Raw genomic sequence first — 16851 nt, 5'->3', positions numbered from 1 at the left:
TCGGAAGGCGGCGGAATTTTATTTTATTTGCCATTCCGTCATGGTTATTGGATGATCGGCAATAGATCGAGTTTGTATGCATTTGAAAGCTCTTTTTTCTCGTACTATCACCTGAAAATGTCGTAGGAAAATGTCATAGGAAACACTTTCAACAACCGCCACGTTCCTTAATTGTTGTAACAAGAAATATATCACAGCATCATTGAAATGAAAAGGCAACAAATGAAAATGAAAAGCCTACGACACCGGGAGTTCCCAGGCGGTCCCCCATCCAAGTACTATCCCGGCCCGACGATGCTTAACTTCCGTGATCAGACGAGAACGGGTGTGTTCATCGTGGTATGGCCGTAGACATTAGTAGGGGCAAATACGTGCAATTAATTTTGACGTTGTGATCAAACTTTTTTATTTAATTTCTTTGAGTTACTTAGGACAAGGCGTATGCATGGATTATCTATTAGACTTTAAGGTTATAGTTTTGTGAAAAAAACAAGGTTTTTTTAAAGATGTGTGGCTATAAAAATAGCCGTTGTTTTTTGAGTGTAGCGGTTTACTTCTTCAGTCCTTTGTCGTTCTTCTTTGGGAGTAAGACAGCTTGAATGTTTGGCAAAACACCACCAGCTGCAATGGTTACACCGCTCAAAAGTTTGTTTAATTCTTCATCATTACGAACAGCCAATTGTAAATGTCTTTGAATAATCCTAGCTTTTTTGTTGTCTCTTGCTGCGTTACCAGCCAACTCCAATATCTCAGCAGATAAATATTCCAAGACGGCTGCTAAGTAAACTGGCGCTCCAGATCCAATTCGGTTAGCATAGTGCCCTCTACAAAGGAATCTATGCCCTCTACCGACTGGAAATTGAAGTCCAGCTCTTGAAGATCTTGTCTTGGCTTTAGCCTTAGCTTTTCCACCTTTTCCACGTCCAGACATAACTGCGATTTGATTTGTAAGTTAATACAAAAACGTACGAATATTTAACGTAAGTGTTAACGAAATAAACTTTACTCGTTTTTTCATCATAAAAATAGGATCGAAATCATGTTTTTTTAACCAATCATTATTAAGTATTAAACAAAAGATTTTTTTTTTAACCAATTAAATTGCGTATCGGCGTTTTCGGATCGAATTCGATCCGATTTTTTTACTTATAAACAAAAAGTTTTGACTTGCAGTTTAATGCTTATTTACAAGTTAAGTAGCAAAAATTTTTAACCATGTCTGACGCAGCAGCTAAAGGATGAAAACAGGCACCTAAAGTAGCCAAGAAAGGTGAAAAAAGAGCCGGCAAAAAAGGAGGAAAGATTGGTGGAACTGGTGAAAAGAAACGCAAGAGAAAGAGAAAGGAAAGTTATGCTATTTACATCTACAATGTTTTGAAACAAGTTCACCCAGATGTCGGAGTTTCAAGCAAAGCTATGAGCATCATGAACTCATTTGTCAACGACATCTTTGAGCGCATTGCTTCCGAAGCTTCGCGTTTGGCTCTTCAAAACACAAAGTCGACCATCTCTTCTCGTGAAATTCAAACCGCAGTACGTCTTCTCTTGCCTGGAGAACTTGCAAAACACGCAGTCAGTGAAGGAACAAAAGCCGTCACAAAATACACAAGCAGCAAGTAAACCAACGTCTACCAAACACAAACGGTCTTTTTTAAGACCACACATCTTTAAAAAAACATTTACTTGGCGTCACTACAAGTTAACCGAAGTTAATAAAACTTCTAAATAATGTGCTTAAGAACACTAGCCTACATTTAAAATACTTCCCCATGTGTGTGTGGATTAGCTTCACTTTTCATACGTATTATTAGCTGTACTTGCAGAAAAGACAAGTACATTGATCCATGTTATTGCTTACATTTAACTTAACCCAGCTTTTCACGGAAACACTCCCAGGCAAATTAACCCTACAAAGTATTTCTAAATTTTTTTTGTGTCATATATGACATAGTATCGTATAGCAATAAATGTAACTGTGACAAGACTTTACACATTGTGTAATTTGGAAGCGTGCACAAAGTAATGTTTTAAAAGATTTGTGGCTATAAAAATAGCCGTTTTTGTTGAGCAATGACAACGCTTAACCTCCGAATCCGTAAAGAGTTCTTCCTTGACGTTTTAAGGCATAAACAACATCCATAGCGGTAACGGTCTTGCGTTTAGCGTGCTCTGTGTAGGTTACAGCATCACGAATAACATTCTCTAAGAAAACCTTCAGTACACCTCTGGTTTCCTCATAGATAAGGCCAGAGATACGTTTGACACCACCTCGGCGAGCAAGACGTCGAATAGCAGGTTTTGTGATTCCCTGAATGTTATCACGAAGAATTTTTCGGTGACGTTTAGCACCTCCTTTTCCCAATCCTTTACCTCCTTTTCCGCGTCCAGACATATTGATATAGTTGCGTACAGAACGAGTACAAAAACAACGTTTGAGTTAACAGAATTCAGACAGCTTTAAAAAGAGGCCATAAAATTACCTACTGCTCGTGGAAACACCCTAATTAACCAATAGAGTTGCGTCATTACAAAATGTTCCGAACATTTTGTACATTTTTTTAAGTAAAACTGTAGTTTTTTTAAAAATTCGTGGTCTTAATGTTTCAGTAAGGCAATAAATTTGGCATCGTTGGAATTCGCCAAACCTTTTGCTACTTACTAAAAAAAAAAAAAGTCAAAAGCTTTTGTGTATCAGAAGATACAGCCGTTTTCCCGTAGCCAAAAAACACAGATTTTATAAAAATGTTAAAGTAATGAGCGTAATGTCATTATGCAGCCAATCAGAAATTACTTTCTTAGCACCAATCAAATGGTTTGTTTTGAACCTTAGCTGTCAATCAATATGAGAAATAAAACTTTGGCGCGATAGTGCAATTTAGACCGTCTTGTGTATCCGTACTACATCGACTTCTTAAAATATGGCTCGTACAAAGCAAACTGCACGTAAATCTACTGGAGGAAAGGCTCCACGAAAACAACTCGCCACTAAAGCTGCGAGGAAAAGCGCACCAGCTACTGGAGGAGTGAAGAAACCACATCGTTACAGACCTGGTACAGTTGCTCTCAGAGAAATCAGAAGATATCAGAAGTCAACCAAGCTCTTGATCCGCAAGTTGCCTTTCCAGCGTCTTGTGCGAGAAATTGCTCAGGACTTCAAAACAGATCTGCGATTCCAGAGCACAGCCGTTATGGCTCTGCAAGAGGCTTCTGAAGCGTACCTTGTTGGCTTGTTCGAGGATACTAACTTGTGTGCCATTCACGCAAAACGAGTTACAATCATGCCTAAAGACATCCAGTTGGCAAGAAGAATTCGTGGGGAACGTGCCTAAGCATCTTACCAAACAAAAAACGGCTATTTTTATAGCCACACATCTATAAAAAATATTACGGCTAGCTTTTTATATCAAACTTTGTCCTGCTTTCTGTTTAAATTTTATGCTACATAAAAATTTTATGCTACATAAAGTTTGACAATGTTAAAAATATGAAGGGCAAGAAAAGTAAAACCAAGAAAATAAGAAATTTAAAAACGAAAATACTTAAACTTAGGGAATCTAATCTTAAATTTACTCTTTTTTAACTGTTTAAGTGACTTAAACAAGTTTAACTTTGTACCAAGATAATGTTTTTTTGTAAATGTGTGGCTATAAAAATAGCCGTTTGTTAATGTAATAGCCAGATACACACAAATTATTTTTTTGCGGTCTTCTTTGCTGCCTTTTTGGGAGTCTTTTTGACCTTCTTTGCTGCAGGTTTTTTAGCAACAGGCTTCTTTGTGGGTTTCTTAGCTGCTGGTTTCTTAGCCGAGGCTTTCTTTGTGGCAGGCTTCTTTGCTGCTTTCTTTGGCGTGCTCTTCTTTGCTGGCTTCTTTTTTGGTGTACTTTTCTTTGCAGTAGGCTTCTTTGCCGTTGGCTTTTTTGCTGCGGCCTTTTTCTTAGGTTTTTCTTTTTTTACCTGACCTAGCTTGAATGATCCAGAAGCACCAGTGCCTTTAGTTTGAATCAAATCGCCTGATGTTACTCCTCGTTTAAGAGCCATTTTCAGATGATGATCTGAGTTTTCAGCAACTTTGTAATTTGCATGAATATATTTTGCAATAGCTTGGCGAGATGAACCACCGCATTTCTTTAGGGTAGCGATAGCAGCCTTGATCATGTCCACATATTTAGGGTGATCATCTGTCTTCTTTGCAGCAGGTTTCTTCTTGGGTGCGATTTTCTTTGGAGAAGCTGCTTCACTCATTTTTAATGTTTTCTTACAACAATCCAACGATAAACGATGCTTGTTATCACAGTAGAAGTATACTAAACATTACCGTGTAAATGAGATATAATTTAAGACGGTGCGAATTATGCGGACGTAAAAGTACCACTCCCGGGAATTGATTTGGCGCGAAAACAGAAATGTGTGTTTCTGTACATCGTATAATGTCCGTTTTGGGTGCCGCGACTATGCGAAAGCATGTTAATTTTTATTTGTAGCACGACACAATAGTCTGAAAGAGAAGCTGCTGGAGTTTGAGGTCTTCAGCATTACATCTAGTCTGTTAATTTGGGCTTCTTCCGCGCTCGTGTTAGGATTTTCATAAAGCGTTCTTTGGTTTGCGTTGCGTATGTCGGCCTACATCATCGACACGGCCTGTTTCCGGCTATTAGGAGCAATTCATATATTGGGCACTGCGTTTCGACTTTTTTATTAGACCACAGTAAAAAAATTCACTCACAGAAGTCCCTTTCTTTCATGGCTACAAACACGAAGAATTCTTTCGTAAGTAAAACGAATGCGCAAGCCAAAATAACGATGGGGCGAAGTCATAAGCATGGCCCTGTGGCCCAATGGATAAGGCATCTGACTACGAATCAGGGGATTCCAAGTTCGACTCCTGGCAGGGTCGCACTGTCGCATTTCGGCTGCATGGTCTACTGTGTAACGCGCGCGCACGTTCTGGCGTAATGCGTTGATAAACGGAATGTACGCAGACATATTGGAAAGTAATATCACGCACTTAGTATCGTCGCCTTTGTTAGCATTCATGTAAGTTACCATCCACTCGCTACAGTCGCTCTCCATCCTACGGCTAAATCAACAGCCGTGATTTTTACTATGTCGCCGTCCATCCGTACGCGGTGACAGTTGTAAGCTTTACAGTAACGTGACATGCTCCACAAGCAGTTACGGTGTGTGGACGATGCCTATCATGGCAACGCTTTTTCTTTATCGCTTTTCGGCCTAATGGCTAAGATCAAGTGTAGTATCTGTTCTTATCAGTTTAATATCTGGTAGGCCATTCTCTGAATGGTCAGTATATTAATCTGATTTTTGGCCTTGGGTCATGGAGGTGGATTCATTCACGCCGTGACCACGGGTTGCCTTGGTGTTGCACTATTACCGATGGCGGCCCACATAAGCAATAAAAGAATAATAGCAGTCCTCTTTCCGACGGCACTCTGCATAGTCTACGGCGGGAACAAAACGCGTACACTGGGGGAGAATACAGCCTATGCCCCGCGACACGGCAGTTTATAACACACTCAAGCCACAAGCATTAACAAACTTTGAAGGGTACCCTCATGCTACGGTGCAGTTCCAACTCATACTTACCTGACGGGGAAGTAAAGACTGATCAATGAGGGTTTTCTTCCAGAGTGAGGCTCTTGCATTGCACTAAGCTTGGGCTGACCTCTGCGATTACTGCAAACGTCAGTAACTCGACCGTACAATTTCTGGTAGTGGGGGCCTGCGTCCGCGCTCGCCCCCTCCTTAAGTCAAAATGAATGAGCTTTTTTTTTTTATTTTTTTTTATTTTCTCTTTATTTAACGTCGATAGATACAATAGTATTTAAATAACTAATTTAAATCGACAACAAAACGTAAAACAAGGCAAACAGCGATAAAAAATAAGAAAAATAAATAAATAAATAAGTAAAGTTAAAATATGTATGGTATATCCATGCATATTTTACAGGTGCAAACATCACCTTCCCAAAATTTTATTGAGCTACGGAAGGCTTCGAGAGAAGGAGCATTCTTTGTAGCGTCAGGCACAGATATCCATAGCTTCCCTGCAATATTTGATAAAGTATTTAAGCCATAGTACGTTGTCCGACAAGTTGGTCGCCTGATCAAATTAAAGCAACGAAGGTTGTACTTGTTTTCCCTAACAGAAAATATCTCGTTCATATATAGAGGTGACAATCCATTTAAAAATTTGTAAACCTCTTTCATTAAATTCTGTAAATTGATGATGTGAATATTTTTAACATTACATAAAGATAAAAGTTCATCGTAACTGCCATTTATATCGTCCTGTATGATTCTTAGACAACGTTCATGAATACGTTTGATTCGATTATTCGCAACTTTTCCACAAAACATCCATACTAAGGGACAGTAAGAAAACTGAGACAAAATAAATGAATTGAAGAGAAAACGCTTCATCTTGGGTGTCAAAAAGGAAGATATCCTTTGAAGCACGTTGAGTTTCCTACTAGCCTTATTACAGATGTTTTTGACATGCGAATGAAAGTTTAGTCTCGAGTCAATCGTAACACCAAGAAGCACTACAGACGATTTACACGCAATTTTCAAATGGTTAAATATCAAACTTTCATCGTGATGACCTAATACAATATATTGATACTTTTTCAAATTTATTGCTAAGTAATTTTCATAAAACCAATTATTAACTATGACCAAATTAGTAAGCAGTGTTTGTTTTACATCTTCTAATGAATTTTCACAAGCATATAAGGTGTTATCATCTGCAAAGTTACAAAGGGATGATTGAATAATGAACCAGAATAAATCGTTTATAGAATAATTGAAGAAAGGAGGTCCTAAGATTGATCCTTGTGGAACTCCAACTTGAAGAGGAAGCCATTCGCTATAAGAAGAATTTATTCTGGTTCTCTGAAAACGATTTTTCAAGTATGAGTGAATAAATAATAAAGAAGATTCAGAAAAACCATAGGCATGCAGCTTTGCAATAAGCAAATTATGGTTGATAGTATCAAAAGCTTTTGAAAGGTCCATTAGCACTGCTCCAACTACACCCTTATTATCAAGTGTGCTTTTCCATTGTTCAATCATTCGAATGAGAGCATATTGTGTATTATAACCCTTTCTGAAGCCTGATAGATGAGGGCTGAGTTTGTCATGCATAAAAGTGTGCATTTGATTAAGAATAATTCTTTTAAAAACCTTTGATAAACAGGGAAGCAAGCTAACAGGTCTATAGTTCTCCTTATCATTACAGTCATCCTTCTTAAAAACAGGTATAACCTCTGCAAGTTTTAAATCATCAGGGAAAATATTAGACTGTAAACAAAAATTTATAATATTAGTGAGGATAGGAACAAAGATATGAATAAACTTTTTCAACATAAAAACTGGAAAATCACCACTAACAGAAGATTTCTTTGCATCCATGTCTTTGATGACTTTGAGAACATCAGGCTGTTCAACCAGCGAAAAATAGAACTTTTCATCATAACCCACATTTTCACGAATTTTCAAAATACTGATGTGATTAGTATACGAGTGGATTGCATCGTGAATGGTTGCTGTATGTGTATCATCGTTTGGTTTGATTGGTAAATTTTTCGTGATGTTGGTGTAATATTCATTGAAGATTTTGCATAATTTTTGTTCGTCGGTGACTATCTTTTCTTTCTCGATTAAGATAATTTTGTTGGTGTTATAACTAACGTTTGAAAACAATGGCTTGACAGACTTCCAGAACTTTTTATTATCAGTAATGCTTGTCATACGTAAACCCTTGAAATACGAACGTCTGGTTTTTCGTAATAAGGAAACACAGTAGTTTCTCTGTCTAGTGAAGTTGGACCAATTTTCTTTTGATCGTGATTTGTTATATATGCGACGAAGTTTGGATCTGTGCATAATAGCTTTGCAAAGCTCCTTGGTGATAAAAGGTGCGTTATTGAATCTTAGTATTTTCTTTTTCAATGGTGCAAAATGGTTTAGCGTAGACGTGATGCATAAATTGAATTGGTTAAAGTCGTAATTGTTCTTAAGTAATTTCAAAAAGTTCATTGATAATGTTCTTTCAAAATCAAAGTAGTCAATTTTGTTGTAATTTCTGTAGTGTTTCACAATTGGGTCGCCTTTAATCACGTTCATTCTCATCACACTTCCAACAAATAAATGCCAATCTGATATGCCAGTTTCGATTGTTACACTATTTTTAAAGAAATTTGGTTGATTTGTTAATATGTGATCAATGCAAGAAGGCGAAGTACTTGACTTAAAGCAGGTTGGTGATTTGATTAGTCTATGGAGGTCGTATGTTGAAATGATCATTTGCGATTTGAGTTAAAAAGTAGTAATTTTTTTGTAACGGTGGTTTATATGCACCGATTAAAAGCCATTTGCGTTTTCGAAGATTTATTTCGACAACTAAAACTTCGATATCATCCGGTAAAGTATATTTTCGCAACACTTTGAAGGGAATATTTTCATTTATATAGAGTAAAATACCGCCACCATGTCCATTTCTATCTTTCCTCAGAATTGCGTAATTATCTAACTTAAATTGAGCATCAGTGAACGATTCATCTATTTTCGTTTCAGTTAGAAGCAGAACATCAATATTGTGCTTGAAAGTAAAATCAATTGCTTCGAACTTGTTTCGCAACGAGTTTACGTTCAAATGACCGACTATCAAGTTACACATGTTACTGCGACGTAGAGTGAAAATATCATATGTTGAATCAAAAGTATCTGAGGCAGTGTTCGGTGGATCTGTGTCGTAAATTTCGACAGGTTTTTTGTGTCAATCCTCAATCACCTGTAGGAAGTTCCGAGACAATATTGAAGTCCCTTTCATATTTAGGTGAAGGCGACTTCTATTTAAATGCAAGTCGGGGTTTATATTATCATTATTGATAAAGCCGATGTTTCTTTGTTCGCAAAGATGAGCGAGAGATTTGTTGACTGCCATCACCTTTTCATTTAGTCTGTCTTTTCGTTGAATTATGCCCGATATCATTACATTATTTTCACCAGATTTCAATTTAATAGCCAATTTTACTATGTTTTGGGCAATTTGATCGGTTTCGATTCCATTAAGATCGTTAGTGCCACAATGAATAATAATGTTATCGGGAGACATGTTCGTAGTTGGTATTGCGTAACTTTCCATGCATTTAGTCGTGGCTCCAGAGAAGGATTTCACTATAATCTTGTTCTCGTTTGAAGAAAGTTTCCAGCCCTTCCAGCTTAGAATAGTTGCGCGGCCAAATGTCGGTGGTGACTTAAACGCTAAGGTAAAACCTCGCTTGGCTGTTACGAAACGTGATTGCGATATAAGTCCTCGCAAGGCGGCGGAATTTTATTTTATTTGCCATTCCGTCAGGGTTATTGGATGATCGGCAATAGATCGAGTTTGTATGCATTTGAAAGCTCTTTTTTCTCGTACTATCACCTGAAAATGTCGTAGGAAAATGTCATAGAAAACACTTCCAACAACCGCCACGTTCCTTAATTGTTATAACAAGAAATATAACACAGCGCCATTGAAATGAAAAGGCAACAAATGAAAATGAAAAGCCTACGACACCGGGAGTTCCCAGGCGGTCCCCCATCCAAGTACTATGCCGGCCCGACGATGCTTAACTTCCGTGATCAGACGAGAACGGGTGTGTTCATCGTGGTATGGCCGTAGACATTAGTAGGGGCAAATACGTGCAATTTATTTTGACGTTGTGATCAAATTTTTTTATTTAATTTCTTTGAGTTACTGACCTCTGCGATTACTGCAAACGTCAGTAACTCGACCGTACAATTTCTGGTAGTGGGGGCCTGCGTCCGCGCTCGCCCCCTCCTTAAGTCAAAATGAATGAGCTTAGAATAGTTGCGCGGCCAAATGTCGGTGGTGACTTAAACGCTAAGGTAAAACCTCGCTTGGCTGTTACGAAACGTGATTGCGATATAAGTCTTCGGAAGGCGGCGGAATTTTATTTTATTTGCCATTCCGTCAGGGTTATTTGATGATCGGCAATAGATCGAGTTTGTATGCATTTGAAAGCTCTTTTTTCTCGTACTATCACCTGAAAATGTCGTAGGAAAATGTCATAGGAAACACTTTCAACAACCGCCACGTTCCTTAATTGTTATAACAAGAAATATATCACAGCGCCATTGAAATGAAAAGGCAACAAATGAAAATGAAAAGCCTACGACACCGGGAGTTCCCAGGCGGGCCCATCCAAGTACTATCCCGGCCCGACGATGCTTAACTTCCGTGATCAGACGAGAACGGGTGTGTTCATCGTGGTATGGCCGTAGACATTAGTAGGGGCAAATACGTGCAATTTATTTTGACGTTGTGATCAAATTTTTTTATTTAATTTCTTTGAGTTACTGACCTCTGCGATTACTGCAAACGTCAGTAACTCGACCGTACAATTTCTGGTAGTGGGGGCCTGCGTCCGCGCTCGCCCCCTCCTTAAGTCAAAATGAATGAGCTTAGAATAGTTGCGCGGCCAAATGTCGGTGGTGACTTAAACGCTAAGGTAAAACCTCGCTTGGCTGTTACGAAACGTGATTGCGATATAAGTCCTCGGAAGGCGGCGGAATTTTATTTTATTTGCCATTCCGTCAGGGTTATTGGATGATCGGCAATAGATCGAGTTTGTATGCATTTGAAAGCTCTTTTTTCTCGTACTATCACCTGAAAATGTCGTAGGAAAATGTCTTAGGAAACACTTTCAACAACCGCCACGTTCCTTAATTGTTATAACAAGAAATATATCACAGCGCCATTGAAATGAAAAGGCAACAAATGAAAATGAAAAGCCTACGACACCGGGAGTTCCCAGGCGGTCCCCCATCCAAGTACTATCCCGGCCCGACGATGCTTAACTTCCGTGATCAGACGAGAACGGGTGTGTTCATCGTGGTATGGCCGTAGACATTAGCAGGGGCAAATACGTGCAATTTATTTTGACGTTGTGATCAAATTTTTTTATTTAATTTCTTTGAGTTACTGACCTCTGCGATTACTGCAAACGTCAGTAACTCGACCGTACAATTTCTGGTAGTGGGGGCCTGCGTCCGCGCTTGCCCCCTCCTTAAGTCAAAATGAATGAGCTTAGAATAGTTGCGCGGCCAAATGTCGGTGGTGACTTAAACGCTAAGGTAAAACCTCGCTTGGCTGTTACGAAACGTGATTGCGATATAAGTCCTCGGAAGGCGGCGGAATTTTATTTTATTTGCCATTCCGTCAGGGTTATTGGATGATCGGCAATAGATCGAGTTTCTATGCATTTGAAAGCTCTTTTTTCTCGTACTATCACCTGAAAATGTCGTAGGAAAATGTCATAGGAAACACTTTCAACAACCGCCACGTTCCTTAATTGTTATAACAAGAAATATATCACAGCGCCATTGAAATGAAAAGGCAACAAATGAAAATGAAAAGCCTACGACACCGGGAGTTCCCAGGCGGTCCCCCATCCAAGTACTACCCCGGCCCGACGATGCTTAACTTCCGTGATCAGACGAGAACGGGTGTGTTCATCGTGGTATGGCCATAGACATTAGTAGGGGCAAATACGTGCAATTTATTTTGACGTTGTGATCAAATTTTTTTATTTAATTTCTTTGAGTTACTGACCTCTGCGATTACTGCAAACGTCAGTAACTCGACCGTACAATTTCTGGTAGTGGGGGCCTGCGTCCGCGCTCGCCCCCTCCTTAAGTCAAAATGAATGAGCTTAGAATAGTTGCGCGGCCAAATGTCGGTGGTGACTTAAACGCTAAGGTAAAACCTCGCTTGGCTGTTACGAAACGTGATTGCGATATAAGTCCTCGGAAGGCGGCGGAAATTTATTTTATTTGCCATTCCGTCAGGGTTATTGAATGATCGGCAATAGATCGAGTTTGTATGCATTTGAAAGCTCTTTTTTCTCGTACTATCACCTGAAAATGTCGTAGGAAAATGTCATAGGAAACACTTTCAACAACCGCCACGTTCCTTAATTGTTATAACAAGAAATATATCACAGCGCCATTGAAATGAAAAGGCAACAAATGAAAATGAAAAGCCTACGACACCGGGAGTTCCCAGGCGGTCCCCAATCCAAGTACTATCCCGGCCCGACGATGCTTAACTTCCGTGATCAGACGAGAACGGGTGTGTTCATCGTGGTATGGCCGTAGACATTAGTAGGGGCAAATACGTGCAATTTATTTTGACGTTGTGATCAAATTTTTTTATTTAATTTCTTTGAGTTACTGACCTCTGCGATTACTGCAAGCGTCAGTAACTCGACCGTACAATTTCTGGTAGTGGGGGCCTGCGTCCGCGCTCGCCCCCTCCTTAAGTCAAAATGAATGAGCTTAGAATAGTTGCGCGGCCAAATGTCGGTGGTGACTTAAACGCTAAGGTAAAACCTCGCTTGGCTGTTACGAAACGTGATTGCGATATAAGTCCTCGGAAGGCGGCGGAATTTTATTTTATTTGCCATTCCGTCAGGGTTGTTGGATGATCGGCAATAGATCGAGTTTGTATGCATTTGAAAGCTCTTTTTTCTCGTACTATCACCTGAAAATGTCGTAGGAAAATGTCATAGGAAACACTTTCAACAACCGCCACGTTCCTTAATTGTTATAACAAGAAATATATCACAGCGCCATTGAAATGAAAAGGCAACGAATGAAAATGAAAAGCCTACGACACCGGGAGTTCCCAGGCGGTCCCCCATCCAAGTACTATCCCGGCCCGACGATGCTTAACTTGCGTTATCAGACGAGAACGGGTGTGTTCATCGTGGTATGGCCGTAGACATTAGTAGGGGCAAATACGTGCAATTTATTTTGACGTTGTGATCAAATTTTTTTATTTAATTTCTTTGAGTTACTGACCTCTGCGATTACTGCAAACGTCAGTAACTCGACCGTACAATTTCTGGTAGTGGGGGCCTGCGTCCGCGCTCGCCCCCTCCTTAAGTCAAAATGAATGAGCTTAGAATAGTTGCGCGGCCAAATGTCGGTGGTGACTTAAACGCTAAGGTAAAACCTCGCTTGGCTGTTACGAAACGTGATTGCGATATAAGTCCTCGGAAGGCGGCGGAATTTTATTTTATTTGCCATTCCGTCAGGGTTGTTGGATGATCGGCAATAGATCGAGTTTGTATGCATTTGAAAGCTCTTTTTTCTCGTTCTATCACCTGAAAATGTCGTAGGAAAATGTCATAGGAAACACTTTCAACAACCGCCACGTTCCTTAATTGTTATAACAAGAAATATATCACAGCGCCATTGAAATGAAAAGGCAACAAATGAAAATGAAAAGCCTACAACACCGGGAGTTCCCAGGCGGTCCCCCATCCAAGTACTATCCCGACCCGACGATGCTTAACTTCCGTGATCAGACGAGAACGGGTGTGTTCATCGTGGTATGGCCGTAGACATTAGTAGGGGCAAATACGTGCAATTTATTTTGACGTTGTGATCAAATTTTTTTATTTAATTTCTTTGAGTTACTGACCTCTGCGATTACTGCAAACGTCAGTAACTCGACCGTACAATTTCTGGTAGTGGGGGCCTGCGTCCGCGCTCGTCCCCCTCCTTAAGTCAAAATGAATGAGCTTAGAATAGTTGCGCGGCCAAATGTCGGTGGTGACTTAAACGCTTTTTTTTTTTTTTTTTTTTTTTATTTCACATTATTTATTGTCGAAAATACAATAAAAATAGTCATATTTAAAAAAACTGACTAATTAAAATCGACTTCATGTAACTAACAAATATAAATTAAAAATAATAAATAAACTAAAAAGAATTTAACCTCAAAAGGTGATCTTATTTCTATATGTATCCTAAATTGTGAATATACAATCTACAAAGACGACACTGACAAGTTAAACCTTTCCATTTTTTTAGACAACTTACAAACGTTGAAATGCATGGCGCTTCTTGAATAGATTTTGGTAGAGTTGCCCATAGCTGCGGTCCTCTGAAGGTTACAGTTTCCAAGCCATATTTTACAGTTTGTGCTCTACCTCGAAAAAACTCTGAATTAATACGATTCGAGTACCTATTTTTGTTAAGAATAAATACTTCGGACATAATATCAGGATTGGTATTATTTTTGACTTTATATAATTCCTTTAATAAAATAATCAAATTACGGTGATGTACACTAACAGTTCCAGTTTTATCCAATAGGTCTTGAAATGAAGAGCTATAATCATTAGTTATTACACGAAGGGCTCTACTATGGATTCTATTGATGGAATTGTTAGTAGTACGGTTACAAAACATCCAAAGTAAAGGACAGTAACCAAACTGAGATAAAATAAAAGAATTTAATATGAGATATAATTTTTGTTGATCCATATACGGTGATAATCTAACAAGAGCATTTAATTTATTGCTTGCTTTCTTGCACAAATCTTTAACGTGTTTGCTAAAAGTCAACATATTATCAATTGTAATACCAAGAAGTTTTTCCTCCGAAGAGCATTGCACAGCTGTTCCATTGATATTAACTTGTAGAAAACATTGTGTGTTGCTACCGAAAAACATAAAATGACACTTCCTTTCATTCAGTTGTAAGCAGTTTAACCTAAACCATGTTGAGACAGTTCTCATCTCATTTTCAAGCTCGTACAAAATATTTTCCTCAGAGTTTCCTATAACATAAATCGTGTTATCGTCAGCATAATTGCATATATCGCTGGTGACAAAAGATAAAAAATCATTCAGAAAGATGTTGAAAAGGAGAGGTCCTAGCACAGATCCTTGAGGGACACCGAAAGTCATTTCAAGCCATTCGCTAAAAGAGTTTGCCAGTCTGATACGTTGCTTCCTATTTTTCAGATAGCTAGCCACAAGTTTTAAAGCCGAAAAACTTAAACCATAGGCATATAACTTCGCTATGAGAAGATCATGGCTAATACAGTCAAAGGCTTTTGATAGATCCATAAAGATAGCTCCAACTTTTTGTTTGGCATCTAATGCTCCTCGCACTTTCGAGAACATACGCAAGAGAGATTGTTGAGTACTAAAGCCCTTTCGGAAACCACATAAATACGGAGATAGTTTATCACAGAAAAAACCCATAAGTTGTTTATATAGAAGCTTTTCAAATATTTTAGAGACCACAGGCAAAATACTTATAGGTCGAAAATTTTCTTTAGCTGATGGATCGCCTTTTTTAAAAATTGGACAGACTTCGGCACATTTTAACTCATTTGGAAATTCAGAATCCTTAATAACGGTGTTGTTAAATATGCTAACGAGACTTTCATAATATAAACTATAATAATCTTTCAAAATTCTACTCGGAATATCACCAGCAACATTTGATTTGGATTCATCTAATTTCTTCATTTCTTCCCACATTTCACTTCCCGTTGTTGGACTAAATTCGAATCTCGCAATATGGTTATATCTCTCATTGATTTTTTGGATACTCGGATGTAATTCGTATTTATAAATAGCATTCAGAACGTAATCATGTGAATCTGTTGAAACATCAGGCCATCGATATAACTTCAATGAACTGACAACCTTTTGAAAATAAGAGTTGAAGATATTTGCTATGTCTTCATCACTCGAGATAATACAATCATTTTCGATAAGAATGATTTTCTTTTGGTTTGATGAATCATCACTGACAAATGGCTTCACAGTACGCCAAAAACATTTGTTATCTGTTATCTTCTTAGTATTAAGGTTTGAATAGTAAGTAAATTTGACCTCGCTTGGCTGTTACGAAACGTGATTGCGATATAAGTCCTCGGAAGGCGGCGGAATTTTATTTTATTTGCCATTCCGTCAGGGTTATTGGATGATCGGCAATAGACCGAGTTTGTATGCATTTGAAAGCTCTTTTTTCTCGTACTATCACCTGAAAATGTCGTAGGAAAATGTCATGGGAAACACTTTCAACAACCGCCACGTTCCTTAATTGTTATAACAAGAAATATATCACAGCGCCATTGAAATGAAAAGGCAACAAATGAAAATGAAAAGCCTACGACACTGGGAGTTCCCAGGCGGTCCCCCATCCAAGTACTATCCCGGCCCGACGATGCTTAACTTCCGTTATCAGACGAAAACGGGTGTGTTCATCGTGGTATGGCCGTAGACATTAGTAGGGGCAAATACGTGCAATTTATTTTGACGTTGTGATCAAATTTTTTTATTTAATTTCTTTGAGTTACTGACCTCTGCGATTACTGCAAACGTCAGTAACTCGACCGTACAATTTCTGGTAGTGGGGGCCTGCGTCCGCGCTCGTCCCCCTCTTTAAGTCAAAATGAATGAGCTTAGAATAGTTGCGCGGCCAAATGTCGGTGGTGACTTAAACGCTAAGGTAAAACCTCGCTTGACTGTTACGAAACGTGATTGCAATATAAGTCCTCGGAAGGCGGCGGAATTTTATTTTATTTGCCATTCCGTCAGGGTTATTGGATGATCGGCAATAGATCGAGTTTGTATGCATTTGAAAGCTCTTTTTTCTCGTACTATCACCTGAAAATGTCGTAGGAAAATGTCATAGGAAACACTTTCAACAACCGCCACGTTCCTTAATTGTTATAACAAGAAATATATCACAGCGCCATTGAAATGAAAAGGCAGTAAATGAAAATGAAAAGCCTACGACACCGGGAGTTCCCAGGCGGTCCCCCATCCAAGTACTATGCCGGCCCGACGATGCTTAACTTCCGTGATCAGACGAGAACGGGTGTGTTCACCGTGGTATGGCCGTACACATTAGTAGGGGCAAATACGTGCAATTTATTTTGACGTTGTGATCAAATTTTTTTATTTAATTTCTTTGAGTTACTGACCTCTGCGATTACTGCAAACGTCAGTAAC

The 16851-nt window shown here is 38.9% G+C and overlaps 1 protein-coding gene and 12 non-coding genes across 13 annotated transcripts in view; 2 read left to right on the top strand and 11 right to left on the bottom strand.

Annotated features, from left to right (window-relative positions):
- Positions 1-1365, bottom strand: part of LOC130657260 (histone H2B, gonadal-like) — a 96680-nt gene extending 95315 nt beyond the window's left edge. The window contains exon 1 of the mRNA XM_057460241.1: positions 1218-1365. The gene's annotated coding sequence lies outside the window, so the exon portion shown is untranslated. The remainder of the gene's footprint in view (positions 1-1217) is intronic.
- On the bottom strand, positions 235-353 carry LOC130658723 (5S ribosomal RNA). Its single transcript, XR_008985935.1, has one exon. It is a non-coding gene; the product is annotated as a 5S ribosomal RNA (ribosomal RNA).
- Positions 1366-5216: 3851 nt separating the features above from the next.
- LOC130661497 (U2 spliceosomal RNA) lies at positions 5217-5408 on the top strand. Its single transcript, XR_008988688.1, has one exon. It is a non-coding gene; the product is annotated as a U2 spliceosomal RNA (small nuclear RNA).
- Positions 5409-5593: 185 nt separating this feature from the next.
- Positions 5594-5758, top strand: LOC130660424 (U1 spliceosomal RNA). Its single transcript, XR_008987623.1, has one exon. It is a non-coding gene; the product is annotated as a U1 spliceosomal RNA (small nuclear RNA).
- Positions 5759-9568: 3810 nt separating this feature from the next.
- LOC130658997 (5S ribosomal RNA) lies at positions 9569-9687 on the bottom strand. The gene has a single exon (XR_008986208.1). It is a non-coding gene; the product is annotated as a 5S ribosomal RNA (ribosomal RNA).
- A 506-nt stretch (positions 9688-10193) lies between these two features.
- LOC130659307 (5S ribosomal RNA) lies at positions 10194-10310 on the bottom strand. Its single transcript, XR_008986518.1, has one exon. It is a non-coding gene; the product is annotated as a 5S ribosomal RNA (ribosomal RNA).
- Positions 10311-10816: 506 nt separating this feature from the next.
- Positions 10817-10935, bottom strand: LOC130658722 (5S ribosomal RNA). Its single transcript, XR_008985934.1, has one exon. It is a non-coding gene; the product is annotated as a 5S ribosomal RNA (ribosomal RNA).
- Positions 10936-11441: 506 nt separating this feature from the next.
- On the bottom strand, positions 11442-11560 carry LOC130658780 (5S ribosomal RNA). The gene has a single exon (XR_008985993.1). It is a non-coding gene; the product is annotated as a 5S ribosomal RNA (ribosomal RNA).
- A 506-nt stretch (positions 11561-12066) lies between these two features.
- Positions 12067-12185, bottom strand: LOC130659179 (5S ribosomal RNA). The gene has a single exon (XR_008986391.1). It is a non-coding gene; the product is annotated as a 5S ribosomal RNA (ribosomal RNA).
- A 506-nt stretch (positions 12186-12691) lies between these two features.
- LOC130659355 (5S ribosomal RNA) lies at positions 12692-12810 on the bottom strand. Its single transcript, XR_008986567.1, has one exon. It is a non-coding gene; the product is annotated as a 5S ribosomal RNA (ribosomal RNA).
- A 506-nt stretch (positions 12811-13316) lies between these two features.
- LOC130659032 (5S ribosomal RNA) lies at positions 13317-13435 on the bottom strand. The gene has a single exon (XR_008986243.1). It is a non-coding gene; the product is annotated as a 5S ribosomal RNA (ribosomal RNA).
- A 2565-nt stretch (positions 13436-16000) lies between these two features.
- LOC130659397 (5S ribosomal RNA) lies at positions 16001-16119 on the bottom strand. Its single transcript, XR_008986609.1, has one exon. It is a non-coding gene; the product is annotated as a 5S ribosomal RNA (ribosomal RNA).
- Positions 16120-16626: 507 nt separating this feature from the next.
- On the bottom strand, positions 16627-16745 carry LOC130659359 (5S ribosomal RNA). The gene has a single exon (XR_008986570.1). It is a non-coding gene; the product is annotated as a 5S ribosomal RNA (ribosomal RNA).
- Between the last annotated feature and the right edge of the window lie 106 nt (positions 16746-16851).

Source organism: Hydractinia symbiolongicarpus, chromosome 9 (genome assembly GCF_029227915.1).
Source record: "Hydractinia symbiolongicarpus strain clone_291-10 chromosome 9, HSymV2.1, whole genome shotgun sequence".
In the NCBI taxonomy this organism is placed as follows: domain Eukaryota; kingdom Metazoa; phylum Cnidaria; class Hydrozoa; order Anthoathecata; family Hydractiniidae; genus Hydractinia; species Hydractinia symbiolongicarpus.
The sequence above is the reverse complement of the archived record's forward strand: the minus strand, read 5'-3'. Positions and strand labels throughout refer to the sequence as shown.